The sequence below is a fragment of the Ciconia boyciana genome, chromosome 9 (assembly GCF_034638445.1).
Source record: "Ciconia boyciana chromosome 9, ASM3463844v1, whole genome shotgun sequence".
In the NCBI taxonomy this organism is placed as follows: Eukaryota; Metazoa; Chordata; class Aves; order Ciconiiformes; family Ciconiidae; genus Ciconia; species Ciconia boyciana.
The window spans coordinates 40,344,993-40,360,192 of NC_132942.1; positions in this window are offsets into that span (position 1 = coordinate 40,344,993).

Below are 15,200 nucleotides of genomic sequence, written 5' to 3' on the forward strand. Positions count from 1 at the left end.
TTGGTGACTGTCTGAGCTCTTCTGGTCCCTGCCTGCCTGAACTCCTGAATCTTACCTGTAGCTCTGGCCTTTACCTGGCTTTTAAGGATCTCACTTTTAAAAAGGTGAATTTAAAAAACATCAATTGTTCTCCTGCTGAAGGGTGTGAACAGAGATTGTGCTATACCATCTGGTCCCAGTTGATTTTATGCTATTAAAGAGAGACAGCTTTTTAACTCAGTAACTCTAAGTATTTTTAGTTTGCATTTGTTGCTAATCTACAGCTGGGATCACAATGTTTTGAAGTAAATCAGATGAGAATTATACCATGCAGAAAGTAGCAGCAGATATTCAATGCACCTATATTAGGTTAATGTATTCTTTTTATGGATTTATTTTTCTTAGTTCAAGATATGCAGAAAAGAATAGGGAAAATAATAAAATCCTTCAACCAAGTGATTTACTCTGTATCAGGGATGTGTTTACCTGCCCTACTTAGATGGGGAAAAAACAAGTTAGCTAAATGTTGCTAGATATGAATATTTTCATCCTTTATTTCCATAAAGATTAGCTGCATATGGCCTCTTGAGTAAACAATGTGTATTGGCTCATAAGCTCTATTGGGGAAAAAGCAGCATTAAAGATGGATCTCTGCTCTCAGTTCCACTGCAATCACACTACAACCAAGAGACTAAAAGAAACAAAAATGTTTGATTACTTTCTCCATAACTTTGTACAAAGTATATTGAAGACCAGCAGAGTGTACTAATGACTTAACTTCTTTCATTTAGTTATGACATGAGGATAGAAGCAAAAAGCAACAGGGAAGCTATTTCTTTAAAGAGAATTTGGATTAGGGAGAACTACATGACCTTCATTTCTTTCAAATGAGGAATTGTTTCAAGCAGAATACACATATATCCTTCAAAATAAAGACTGAAAGAATGTTGTTGACTCTCTGCAGAGCAATAACACAAGGCAATATTGTGTCCCCATAGCTAACAGACTCTTTTCAGAGAGCTGTTAACAGCGATGCCTCCAAAGTAGCAATGCTTCCAGCACAAGGATTTACTTTCCACCACCTCTTGCAGCTCTCCTCCCTGTTGGTTCATGGAAGTTACTTCATCCTTTCTCTGAACAATTTTCATACAGATACAATATAGAGATGGGAGGTAGACTAGTGGCCAAACTGAAGCTTAGTTCAGGGTAACCATGCATCGCAGACAATTCTTACGGTATGGCTGGAAACCTTCACAGGCCATCCAGTGGCTGCGAGTCTCAGCTCTTTTCAGCTTCAGCTGGTCTATACTCAGCATAAGTGAATTTTCCATTTAAAAAACAACTCGAGCAAAATCATCATAGATGGTCACGTCATTCTTCTGCACAGACATTCAAACACAAAACCACGTCCCAAGTGCATATTTGCACTGCCTAATTTTAATTAGAGCTCATGTTCTCTACCTAGACAGCAGAGGCACACCTCTGGCATAGACAAAGTCAACCATAATGTACACATCTATGTCAGATGCCTAAAACTAACCTCCTTGAAACATCAGTCTTTCAGAAGTGTGTTCTGGTATTTTAACCTTTACTTTAATGTCATTATATTAGCAAACACAAAGATTTTTCTGACTGCTCAGCAATCAGTGGTACTTCAGCCTGTCAACTAGACACAATCCAAGTAACACTATTTCTCAATTCACAGATTTCTTTGCTGACAGTCCCTAACCAAGCAGTCAGTGGACAGAAGACGGCACAACACTTGCTTATATTTTTGCAGTCTGTCAGCATTGTTCAGATAAGGTTGCTCCTGGCCCTACAGTCCATTGGAAATTAGTCCATTAGTGAACTAAGAGAACAGTGCAAAACCAGCAATCTGATCACCAGCCTTCCCTGGTGGAAACACACTGAAGGCTTCTGCACCTGCCACCGTGGCTCCCTAGCTGCAGTTCTTTACCAAGAATCAGTAAGAACTTCATTTCATGAATGATTTGGTCTCTAATGAGACCATCTTTAAAGTTCCCAAACCCCCACACCAGTGCTCCACACTATGAACAGCTATTCTTTCTTCGAGGTCTTGGTTTTAGGTTAGAAAAGAAACATCATTTACAATTGCATTCTGTTTGAGTTCACAGAACAGAACGTGAACATTTATCAGCTGCTCCAGTGTTTAAGGCATTAGTCATGTCAACAGCATTTTGCTTGCTTTTCATCCTTTCCCCAGAGGAACAGTAAAACAGATTTATCTTTACTTTTTGATCTTTATTCTCCATTGTCACTTTATACAGAAAAGCTTCTGCTTTGTTTCCCCTACTTCCAGATAGAGTTTTTTTCCTTGAAATCCAACTTTCCTGGGTGCTGTTTTGCTTTCTGTTAACCATCACTTTGCTCTAAGCTTCACTAAATTGGCTTTGCCACTATCTATCTTATTCTGGTTTGTATTCTGGAAGTGTCTCCATGCTTTTAAAGCCAGCCTTCAGCAAGAGAACTAGTCATGGGTATGGTGATCCTGAAACAACAGCATATGCCTAAAAACTGGGCCTATTTCAATCATGGTTGACCACCAGTGGCTTTCCTAATGATGGCTCTTTGTTAATTTGGTTCTGTTATTCTCACCCTCAATTCCATGATTACAAAGGACGGCAGACATGGCTGCCTCAGGATATTCAGTTAGTCTGGGAAATTTGAGAAGCATAAAGAGCATGTTTGGTCATCCAGAGGCTATGCAGAGAGAAAACTGAGAAGAGAAAGGGTGAGGGACACCTGGGGTATGGCTAACTCCATCTTCAAGAAAAAAAAATACAGCTATTTTAAATGACAACTTATTTGTATAAATGTGTTTGGTCAATAAATAGTGGAGTATTTACCAAGCTTTCCTACTAGCTGATGCAGCCTTTATATATACGTATGCCTTGCCCTGTTGCCAAACGGTTTCATCCTCTATGTACTGGAAAAGCACAGTCCACAGAATTTTACTGTAGAGCTATGCTACTCCCCTAACCCTGTCAGAAAGTAAGGAGTATTACTTTTATTAGCAGTGAGTTAAATTAATGTGGATACTTGAGTACTGTAAGCAGAGACGTTATTACAGGGAGCAGGGGTTGACATATGAACAAGTACAATCCTAACGCTTCGAAGAATCTGAGTAAAAATGGGCTTTTCCTATTATCCACAGCCATTCCTGATGGCTCTTAAGCTAAAAAGTATGATCTGTTCTTATTTTATTAGGAATTGGTCATCATTGTCCCATCTGCTCCATCGCTCAATTCCAGAACATCTGAATGTAATATTAAATTAACCTAGTGTGGGATACTTATTCCTGTTTCTGTTTAAACAGCAGTATATTTCAGTTTTGGCTTGATCCAATGCAAGTTTTATGGGAACAAGTATATTACTGAATACAGTTTTTAAGTTTCCTATAAATTTTCTATAAATTGAATGTGTGAATATTCTCTACAGCAAGTTACTCTCCTGATATTAGGAACCCCATCGCAAAGTTGACTAAACGCCTGCTTAGTAGCACAGCATGGCATAAAGCCACGTGCCTTTCCCACTTGGGTCACAGAGCCAAAACTGACCTTTTTGCCTTGATGCACAATTATTTTCCGAGCAACAACTGGAAGAGGCTCATCATAGTGTGCAGAGGCCAGAACCCCACTGCTCAAAACGACAGTAGCTGAGAGTCAACAACTACCACCATGTCAATGAAATGTTGCCATGTGGCTGGGAAATAAACAAAACGAACATGGATTTCACCATCTGAAGTTCATCTGACAACTGTACAAGGTCAGCAGCTCAAGTGAAGCTGTACTAAGCAGTATTTTCATTATATATTACAGTAGGAAACATGATAATCAAACTTGAGGCACCAACATTTTGGTCTTTGGTTTAAGAAGCACAAGTTTACCATGATTCAACAGCCATTATCAAACTTACCAGAAGTAGCTATTACAGCTAAAAGATTCTTCAGGTCAGAGAAATGGGTCATTTTCAGTTACAGAGATCACTTGAATTTATTTTCATCTGGATTAATCTCAAATATTCAAAGATTTTTTTAATTATATAGCAATACAGCAAACATTTTTTGACCCAAATGACTGTTTCAGTACAGACATAAATACAAACTTAATGGAACACTTTCAGCAAGTTTTAGTCCTCAAATTTAACTATGCTAATCTAAACAGAAGATGTACCAGTGTCTGGGAAGGATTCTATCATCTGTTGTATCACATTTTGCTCAGGGATGTCCATCTTCCCATTCTTATTTACTTCACTAGGAACTGACTGGCCTTAATCTGAGACAGAAGGCAAACCTTGCATATTATTTTCTCCCATCCAGGCAGTCTCCTTTCAAGCAATGTTAAATAAGCAGGTCACACGTGCATTTATATAAGATCAGATATAATTAACAAGACAAATTATTTGTGTTTACAAGAAAGGATTTGCTAAATAAATATGAAAGAGTCACTGTTTTACATCTAAGAGCAAATACATTGGAAAAAGTTTACAATGTCCTTAAAAGAGAATGCCTCAGAAGTTTGAATTCTGTTACCCATCACAAGATGCCATAAAAGGCCAGACAGATTTAAAAGAAGCTCTAGGATCTAATTGGTATGATTTTATAAGCACAGGTTATTGCAAAAGAGCAAAACATATTTACCACCTCCTTCCCCTTCACTCAAAAATTCATCCTAAGTAGTGTTAAGAAAGATAAAGGAAAAGCAGAAAAAGTATTTAAAGAAATGTTAATACTTATGGTCTTGGATTCATAACAGAGTGAGACCATACATTTATGGTGACTTGCCAGGAATTGCAAAATTGCACAGAACAGTAAATAGCTTTGCAGAATCTGAAACAACAGTAAAACCATTTTCCTGTGCTTCCTAGACACTGGTTTCAGCCAACGCTATGCCACACACACAAGTTTTCCTGCCGTTCACATGCTGTCAACAAAATAAATGGACAGTGATTGGATAGTGCCTTTTACACAGCTGGACTATGCCAGGACAGCACTAACCATAACATTTCATAACAGACAACTAAGAAAAAAGGAGAGGGAAGAAACGGAAAATCATGTGCAACTGTGTGAACAAAATCTGGGCAGTTATACTTGACAAACTCTGTAAAAACTAGATAAACAAAAACTGCAGAAGGGACACACACAATTTTGGAGAAAGAAACAGGACAGCCCAATGTAAGCAGTAGGCATCTGAGGTATCTCAAGAGGGATTAGTCCATGGTTGGCTCTGAAGACTCAGGTTGGACTACCTGACCCTTGGTGGTTTCACTCCTCAGATTTATCTTTTCAATTTGCACTGCGTAAAGCACTTTTGAAAACATATGGTAAATGGAGACGTTCTTGAACACATCCCATATAATAAATGTTTTATGTTGCATAATAAATAACCAGATTCAATTAAGCTTAGCACAGGAGCCATATTTTGTGAGTGTTGTTGGGAATTTTAACATCTAACACACTTTTAGAGTAAAACATTTTGTTAGAAGCTTTACAACAGAACATGAAATTAGATAGCCTAAAGTCTCCTTCCAGCCACAGGAAAAAGAATCTGCATCTACTTATTGTAGTAATCCTGAGAATGGGATTTTGACCTCTCATTGGTGCAATCTAGGAATCACTCCTTTGAATCTCTATCTTTACAGCTGTGGAAGTTAGACACTAGACCACAATTGGTTTGTATTAGATTTTGGTACGGTATAATGTAGGTGGTTAAATCCCAGCTGCAGTGGTCCATTTGTTATTTTATATTAAAGTCTTTCAGACTGCCAATACCTTGGAACTAAGTTGAGGAACCAAGCAATTGAACTTCTGCCTTCTCAGAGGGAAACAGAACTACAAAGATCCGAGTAAAAAAAGGATCCTTGAAATTCAGCACAGAATAGAAAACTTTCCTTCTCAATTTGAGCAGGCTTTCATAAAACCTTTCTACACCACTGTCATAGTTGTGTATGTAGCATAGCCTTACTCCATCTGCTCTCAAGGTTTGAAATTTTGATAGTCTCAAACTAGTGGTGTGGGGGGTTTTGTGGGTTTTGGGTTGTTGTTGTTGGGGTTTTTGCTACTGGAAGTAAAAGTTGGGTGACAAGAGAAAGGAAGTTAAATAAACTTTCTTCGGTTTGGAGTCATATTTGTATAACCCTCCTCCTAATTTGATCTGTGAAAAGACAAGTAAACATTTATTATAAGGAGTGTGTTAATTTGACACAAAGATGAGGAACATTCAGATAACTTCACTGTCCTGGTGGACTGAGATTTAACTCACTGAGCATGTAGAGTCATTAAAAACACGACTGGATCAAGCTCCTACTTACTGATTTATTAAGGAACTCTGGTATGATACACAGTCACTAACAAAAACCACTCCAACAAGGAGGGGGTAACCAACCACGGTTAGAATGATCATTATGAATATTGAATTAGGATGACTAAAGCCTAAGAACATGAGAACACAACTTTTTTAAAGATATCCAAGCTTGTGTTGAAGACTGCAATAACAGAGACTCCATCATATGCCTATCTTGTTCCAGAATAAGTTTGTTTGAACAAAAGTGCTTTATATCACAATTCATTTGCCTACTTTCCCCATTGGATTCTGCTTTACTATGCCCTGCTGGAAGCAACATCTGGAGTTAGTAACAGTACAAAGATGAACCCTGCCTATAAAAATAGGCATTAAAAAGACTATCTTTGGAGATAGCACACATTTCCTACCCTGAATCTCCTGTGACAAGTAGTTATTATATTTCCTGCACCAGCTGTGGTACTTCAGTTGTTGATACTGTGGTAACCATTGCTGAATGACAACTTTTTAGTGGCAGATACTCAAGCTGTACAAAATACCCTGCCTGCAAAACAGGCTATGACTTGGTTTTCAGTCTTCCATCTCCCCAACGTACTCTCAATCTACACATTAACTAGAAATATTTTTCTAATTCTTTACCATTTTAATAAAGCAGTCCAAAAGTTTAAAAGGGGAAAAAAGATTCAAAGTTTCTGGATCCTTTGAATTTTCCATTCGAGTCAGCGGAGTGTCTCCAGGTTTGCTGGAGCAGACTGTGGTCCTGAAAGATGCATCTCTTGTGGTTCACCCAATATGCTATTTGGGAAAATCAGGAATCTTGCAAATGCTATACTATTATTTTAAAATGACTTGGTAGTTTGGTTTCTTATGATGCATGCAGGATGAGTCTGGAAACTACAGCAATCAATTGTGGCCAAGTTTTGGACGATAGTAGAGATTTCAGTACTGGAAGCTTGTCCAAGATATCCTATAGGCAGGGACTGAGAATTAAATTTGTATTTCCACTCTGATACTGCCATTTCATTCTTTCATTCTCCCACCACCACACTTATCTGGCTTGTTATTTTTTATATCTGTATCATAAGATTCCCAGGGCTGGAACAACTTTCTTTGCAACTTTTCTATATAGCACATTTACAGGGAGATGTAAATATTTGGCCAAAGTTACTAGGTAGATAATACCAAAAAAAGTTCTTTACACAAAAATGAAAAACAGACTTTAAAATCTTTTGAAAATAGGAGTTGTAGCCCAGGTTCTCAAAGGAAGAAAAATTATACTCAAGAAAACAAAACCAACTCTTGTCCATACTGTCAACACCTCAAGGTTTTTCCTGCTTCAACACAGAATTGTTTCAGCCCCTCCAGCCAGTAGTTTCTCAGACTTCCTCAGTAGCAAATCCCTTCTTCAGCCATAAGTCCACCAGCCAGAGGCAGCTCCTGAGCATAGGAGAGGCTGCAGACCCAAAAACCCTCCAAGAAAAATGAATGTTTTTAGAACCAGTGAACTGAGATTTTAACCAATTTAAACTGAGTACAGCATCTTTACCAACATACCAGGCTTCCATGCCAGTGCTCTTCACCCAGAATTGTTGGGTTTGATGTGTTTAATTTGCTTTATGATTAAAATCACTTACTGGTGTAGATGGAAGGTATAGTGTGCTCTAAAGTTTACTCTGTTTATGTAGACCATCGTGTAAAACAGAATATTAAGGGGCCTGGGCACCTTGTAGCACCCCCATTTGATTTAGAGGAATGAACAGCAGCAGCAAACAAGGAAAATACAAGGTTACATTATGTTTCATGTTGCCACACATCTTCTATATTTCTAAAACCCTGTAATAACAGGAAAAAAAGGAATAGAAAAACATTACCAGCATTTATGATAACCTGTACCTTGAGTATTAACAGGCCTGCTGAGTTTTTTTTCGTCTTATTCTCCCATGTAAATATAGTCTGAAGCAAATAACAGACAACTGATGTTGCATTACAGAAAATCCCACATCAGCTACATGATAATATTTTAAAATAATGTTACAACCTCTCAGCCATCATACGCTATCAGCATTGCACTAGATTAGTTTTCTGAATTTTTTTCATCTTTGAAAATCTGGACAGAAGATTAGTTTAGGTCATACCATCAACACAATGAGTTTGGTGATTTCTCAGGCTAAATTAAGGACATATATCTTTATCACAGGAGCCCAATTTTACCTTTGTTACAGAAGCTGAGTGCTTTGCACTTACACATGTATTTAAATTTAGCTTCGGTTGCATTTTTACAGCACTAGCTTGTATAGTAGTGATAACATGGTTTAAGTTATGTGTTATGCATGTATATGGGGACTTGTATGCCGGATAAAAATTTACAAGCCAGATTGTATCACAGTAAAGCTATAGTTATCCCAGGCTAACATCCTGTAAGTTCACAGTTACTTCAGCATATGAATGTTTCTGCTGGACATGCTGCATACAAAGTGACATGGTCAGTGGCAAATCTCTGATAGTAATTTCACATACCTCAAAATATTTCTCCAGCAGAACTCGCTGGTTGTCATGCTGGCTGACAGCAATCCTAGTGAGGGGCAATTCTCAACACTAAAAAAAGAAAAAAGAAAAAAGGGCTGAGTACCTAGACCAGTTTCCACACTGGATGAAGGGGACTTTCAGTTTTAAGACAGAAAGGAGCCTCACATAAGATTTAAAGACAGTTTGGTAGGGATCAGTTTCACAGCAAAAAGAATCGCCACATGAATATCCATTAATTAATTACAGTTGAGTGTGCATCCTGTGCAATACCTTCATCAGAGACACATTAGCATGAGATCTGGAGTAGGACAAAATTCCCTTCCCGGTTCTGGAATTGGAAGGACTGACAGCTAAACTAAAATGAAAAACTAGCTGAGGTGTACATGAAAGCCATCTAAATAGGCTAGGACCAATTGAAACAATTAGGGAGACTTCACCTCATTGTGCTTGTACATATATACATACACTATATATCTGCAATTCTTAGTTCTTTCAAAAAATCCCACATGCAATGGTTTATGATAACATAAATTGTATTGATTTACTTTGCAAGTCTATGCAATGTAATGACAGGTTTCAAAGCCAAAGGCTGAAGCCCAGCCCCAGACATTATTTAAAACAAAGCCACAAGATCTCCAAGCCTCAAACTGGCGTGTTTCACCAGAAAGGTGATGATTTAAATCCACTAAATTTCACACAGAGTAAATGAACTGCTGAAACTTGGTCTTTAACCAATGCTTGGAGCAGACATCAAATTGCAGGGTCTGAGATGAGAAAAGTTCATCCAGAGGACACTGCAACAGGTCTGAGCCCAAATAGGTATAAACAACCAAAGTGAGCTGTACAGCTGCCTCATTATTATACTCAGATGGCCAGAAACATATTTTATGTCTTGATGATGCTGTGTACAAGGGGTGGGAAAACCAGTTCTCTGTTATTATGTGGAGATTTTAAAGATGAACACATCTTTAAAAAGTTGAAGAAAAAAATAAAGAAAAATCAAATTAAGATCCTGCTGATAGTGAGTTTATGTTAATTTTTATGTTTCACTTGAATCAGAATCAGCAAGATTTATTTTTGTAACAGTTGGAGCCTTTAAGACATTTTATATCTCTCTTGCTCAGTGATATCACGAGAGCCACGTGCAATGAACTCAATGTGTGTAGGCATCTGAAGGACCGGAGAAGATGCTTCTGCAGTCTCACATGGTTGGAGTGCTGTGCTCTGTGAATCACTGGCAAAAGCACCGCAGAGTCAGGAAGCAAAGAGATACCGCTCTCCCGGTACCGCTCTCCCCCTTTTGCTTTCATGCAAAGTATTTAAAAAAACAAGCAAGGGTTGACTTCTCCCTGGGAGCAGGGAAAAGCAGGCTCAAACCACATCTCTAGGAGCTTGAACCTAAAGGCTCCAACAGCCCTGCTACGTTAGGAACTTGTTCTTGTGTCAGTGGGGAATTTCCCATCGATTTGCACCAGTGACACTAGGACCTAGAAACAACCACATTTCAGTCCAAGACCTCCTGCTATTGAAGCCATTCCTTGGATTAAAGGTCTTTGCATCAGACCTCAGGAACGTTAGAATGGGTAATAGCATTCAAATATAAGGAGATAATATTAAATGAAAAGTAGGTTAAATAACAATATTTCTAGATTGCCTTTAAGATTTCAAAAAGAGTCAAGATATTTGTTTTACTAATGGTCCAGATATACAAACTACACATTACATAAGTCATAATATGTCCATAATTTAAAACATAATTCTTGAAAAAACTGGTCATCACTGGCAGTTAATATCCACTCAAACAAGCTTTAGGCCTGAAACAACATTCTTAATGGCTAATTTTAAATAGATTTTTTTGCAAATAGAACTTAAATTATGGGAGACACTATGTATTTATAAAACAAAGTGATTGTAGGATTTTACGATTTTCCTAAAATATGTTTTGTAGCAGTCAGTCACAGATCTTTATTTGCCTTCTGCCTTCACAGCTTTGTGAAGCTATCTTTGCCTACAAGTTACTAACATAAATTTCCGCTTACCTGCATAAAATATGACCTGCCCCAAGGAATTTGCCTGCAAAGAGGACAATCAAGATCAGTCCCACTTCCTTGGAAACTAGTTGGAGTTTTAGCATTCATTTTGACGAGACGTAACAAGGCCCACACTCAAAGCAATATACTTAGTTCCCAAAACCTAGTTTTCACTAAATCCAAGAACAAAGCACACATATCCCACATAGTAAATTGTGATTCATAATCAGTCAAGAGTAACAGTGTCAGATTTCACTAGATTATCTATAAATTTCATTATGATTCTATACTTATTTGAGGTCAACTTTTACAAACTATGATTAAGCCATCACAATCTAGTTAATTCCAAGAAATGGGGTTTACTACCACATATGGATTACTTCTTAATATATAACTTTAAGGTTTTATTTCTATTAATATCACCGCTTGCCTCTGCATTAGAGCTTCTCCTGTCTTCTTGCTGTTGAGGCAATAGAAGCCTCAAGATTTGTTTTTTTTCCAATAGGAAAACATAACACATAAAAATAGCTTAATCAGGTCCTAGTTATTTTCAGGACATATCCAAAAAGAGTGATTAGAAGCTTAGTGTGGTCTACCAGATTACCTAGGTATTTTTATGTTTAAATAATGTTGGTGGATTACTCTACATTAACAACATAATACAAATTAATGAGGCACTCTAAACAACAGTCAATGCAATACTCTTCTTTTGCTTAATTGCATATAATCTTAGTTTAGTTCAGTATAATACTAGCTGCAAACAATTAAATACAATGGTAAAGCAGTTCATCAAACTTAAGGAAGATCCATGCCAAGTATTCAGACCTCTTTCCCCTGAGGTTAGAAGTTTAAGATCAGAATAATACTGAATCATATCCCTACTTGTAGCCCCATTATCTTTTCCTTCTTTAGTTCTTTGACAAAAATTGATGAAGAAGCCTAATCTCTAGATTTTTATCAAGCAGTAAGAACAGATCCATCACTTGGTATAAATCCACATTGTTTCCCTGAAGTCAATAGAGCTGTATTAATTTACTTTAGCCAAGGTCTGGGCCATTGCTTTTATCTATTCAAAGCTACAAGTACCAGATAACAATCACTCAGTTTTCGGGTTTTTTTTTTTTCCCAAATCAGAATCAGCACATCAAATGCCTGTTTGATCTTGAAGAGATTTTACATGTTTTATTGGCATAACAATTTGATACTATTGAAAACACTGGTTGAATATAAGCTTTCATTTTTTTCCATTCCAATTCACCTGTGCTACAGAAATGCATATTACATACTTATAGATCTATAAATAATTAAAATCTAAGAAGGCTGTTGGGAAAATTGTCTCAACCGATCATTAGCCATATCTCACCTGTCTAGACATATTTGCATAGCATTTATTCCCATCTTTAAAAGGGGCCATAGATTATATGAACCACAGGTGCCAAATGAGGATGGAATAGAAGCTTCTTTCTCAAGTCAGGCCCATAAGTCCTAGCAAGAGCCACTAGCCTCAAATCATTTAAGTGCTTTCACATACTTCTCACAATCTCTTGTCTCATCCCATCTAGAACACATTTCATTTCCACTTGACACAGATACCCATCTTTCTCTTCTACAAAGAACACTGATTTCCACAAACATCTTTGGAGTTAAAGATTAGGAGGTTTGAAGGAAGGCTTTAGGAGGGTAGGCAATGGTTAGCAAACACCAAGAGGCTGTCAAAATAAGTCCACCAGCCTTTTGTTTTTCAAGGATCTTTCTCCAGAGAAGCCATTTTACTCAAGCAGACTTAACATTGTGAAAATACTGCCTTTAACAGTGGGTACAGAGCAAACAAAAAGAGTAGCCTGAAAATGAATATACAAAGTATGCCCAAAGATCCTTCCTCTCTCAGAGAAAATAACTAATTTAACTGTTTATTCAAGAAATTTAAAAAGATGCTTACAATTCCCAAAAGCAGGTCATCCAAAGCAACAGCACAAGATCTTAATGATCAAGCAAAACAGTTCTTGATATCATCTTCCTCCACTGCAGAATTCACTCCCATCACAGCTACCAAAAAGAGCCTTACACACCAGATTACATGGTTTATACCCTCTCTCGCAGACGCTAATTCACTGCAGCTGAAGCCAGCACCATCCTCCCAACTGGGCACCCTGGCAACAATTTTGGTGATAACTGGCACCTGTGGTAGATGTTTAGTTCAAGGAGAACATTAACTTTTCCTGTGCCAGTGATTTAGCCCCGGTCTATGTACATCTCATCACAGCCTTAAACACACACAACTATTCCAATGAAAGCAGCCTGTTCCTCATTAGCAATTTCACAGAGTCCGAAAATAATGATGTGACAACAAACTCAACAAAATTTGCTCTAGGGCACAACAAGAAATAGACAAGATTTCCATATTTTTGGAGGACAATTTACTGTACTTGAAAGAGATAAATTCTTTCTGTTTACATTAACCGCCTCACTATTTGGTCCAATTATTCCTACTACTTCAGCAATCATGTTATGCTTGTTCAAGAAGAAAGAAATAACAACAGCTTATCTTGTTGAGAGCAAAGAACAAACAGTAAAAAATCAGTGGATGCACTTAAGCACTACAGTTGTTGCTATTGTGCTAAAGAGATGATTCATGTTCTCATAGCAACTAGGGTGAAAGAAAAACGCTCTTCTTCTGAAAAGGATTCTGTTGTAGTGGTTAAAGAACTCTTGAATAATCAAGCCAAATGGAGAGGGGAAAAAACACTTCCCTATAAAATTATGTGCACTAAACTCAAGGACATGTTGATCTTTATATTATATCGATCTTCATGCGCACCTCAGTTAATAATCTGTCACTGTTGTATGGTATTAAGCAAAGACAAAAAAAGGACAGCATCAAATATCAGAAAACGCTTTAAATAAGGTGAATCTTCCAGCCAACAGCTGTGGTAACTGAATGTTTATCGAGGCTTGCTACAGAAGGCATCTATATCGTATATTCAAACCCAAATGCTCTTCAGTCAAAATCATTCATACAAATGATTACTACCAGCTCTTTACAAACTGCCCCATACACTTTGCATTCACAGGGCTAACTGGCCACAAACAGCAAGCACCAAATCTTTTCTGGCACTGCTGTCACGCCATGCTCATGTGTCACTTGGCTCTCACTGGATGCACATCACAGTCACAGCACATTGCAGGGAACTGGCAGGAGTGACAGAGAAGTTCAAGCAGACTGTGGTCACGTTAAGCTGACTTCATGGTTTCAGTGCACCGTGATCTTGTCCTCACCCATTGAGGTTTACACTGTTATCACAGTCAAAATAGATCACAGTTTGCTAGCACATCACTGTCATGTTTTATTCATGCTGAAGATGCTTTCTTTTTCCCCCCATCCATTCATGGCAAAATGGCTTTCACAAAGCACTTGGTAAGTTGCTGCAGGCATGGAAGACAAGCTTGTCCTTGACCTGTGTTTTAACACTCTCCTTTGTGGCAAGCTTTAGTTTCAAATAAGGGTCAGGTTGCAGAATTAGGAATCAATATTCAGGAGCACTGGCAAGAGAGAGGGGGTTTAATTTCCTGATACATGTCAGCATGACAGCAAGTTAGACCTAGACCAGGTAGCATCAGTTACCAGCACTACCTTCTGGGGCTGCTCCTAGAATGAACTTCCTGAGAAGGGATAAAGGCATCTGCAATCAGCTTCCCATGCCTGGCTTTACTCTCATAGAATAGAATCATAGAGTAGTTTGGGTTGGAAGGGACCTTTACAGGTCATCTAGTCCAACCCCCCTGCAGTAAGCAGGGACATCTTCAACTGGATCAGGTTGCTCAAAGCCCCGTCCAACCTGACCTTGAATGTTTCCAGGGATGGGGCATCGACCACCTCTCTGGGCATCCCACCACCCTCATTGTAAAAAATGTCTTCCTTATATCTAGTCTAAATCTACCCCCTTTTAGTTTAAAACCATTACCCCTTGTCCTATCACAACAGGCCCTGCTAAAAAGTTTGTCTCCATCTTTCTTATAAGCCCCCTTTAAGTACTGTAACGCTGCTATAAGGTCTCCTAGGAGCCTTCTCTTCTCCAGGCTGAACAACCCCAACTCTCTCAGTCTCTCTTCATAGGAGAGGTGCTCCATCCCTCGGATCATTCTCGTGGCCCTCCTCTGGACCCGCTCCAACAGCTCCATGTCTTTCCTGTGCTGAGGGCTCCAGAGCTGGACGCAATAATCCAGGTGGGGTTTCACCAGAGCGGATCTCTCTCACCATCTTCCTGTCCCGCATCATCCTCCTGTCCTCCACTCACTTCTTTTCCCTTCTTCATTTAAAAGAGCCTCGGTTGTCCCTGATCCCCTG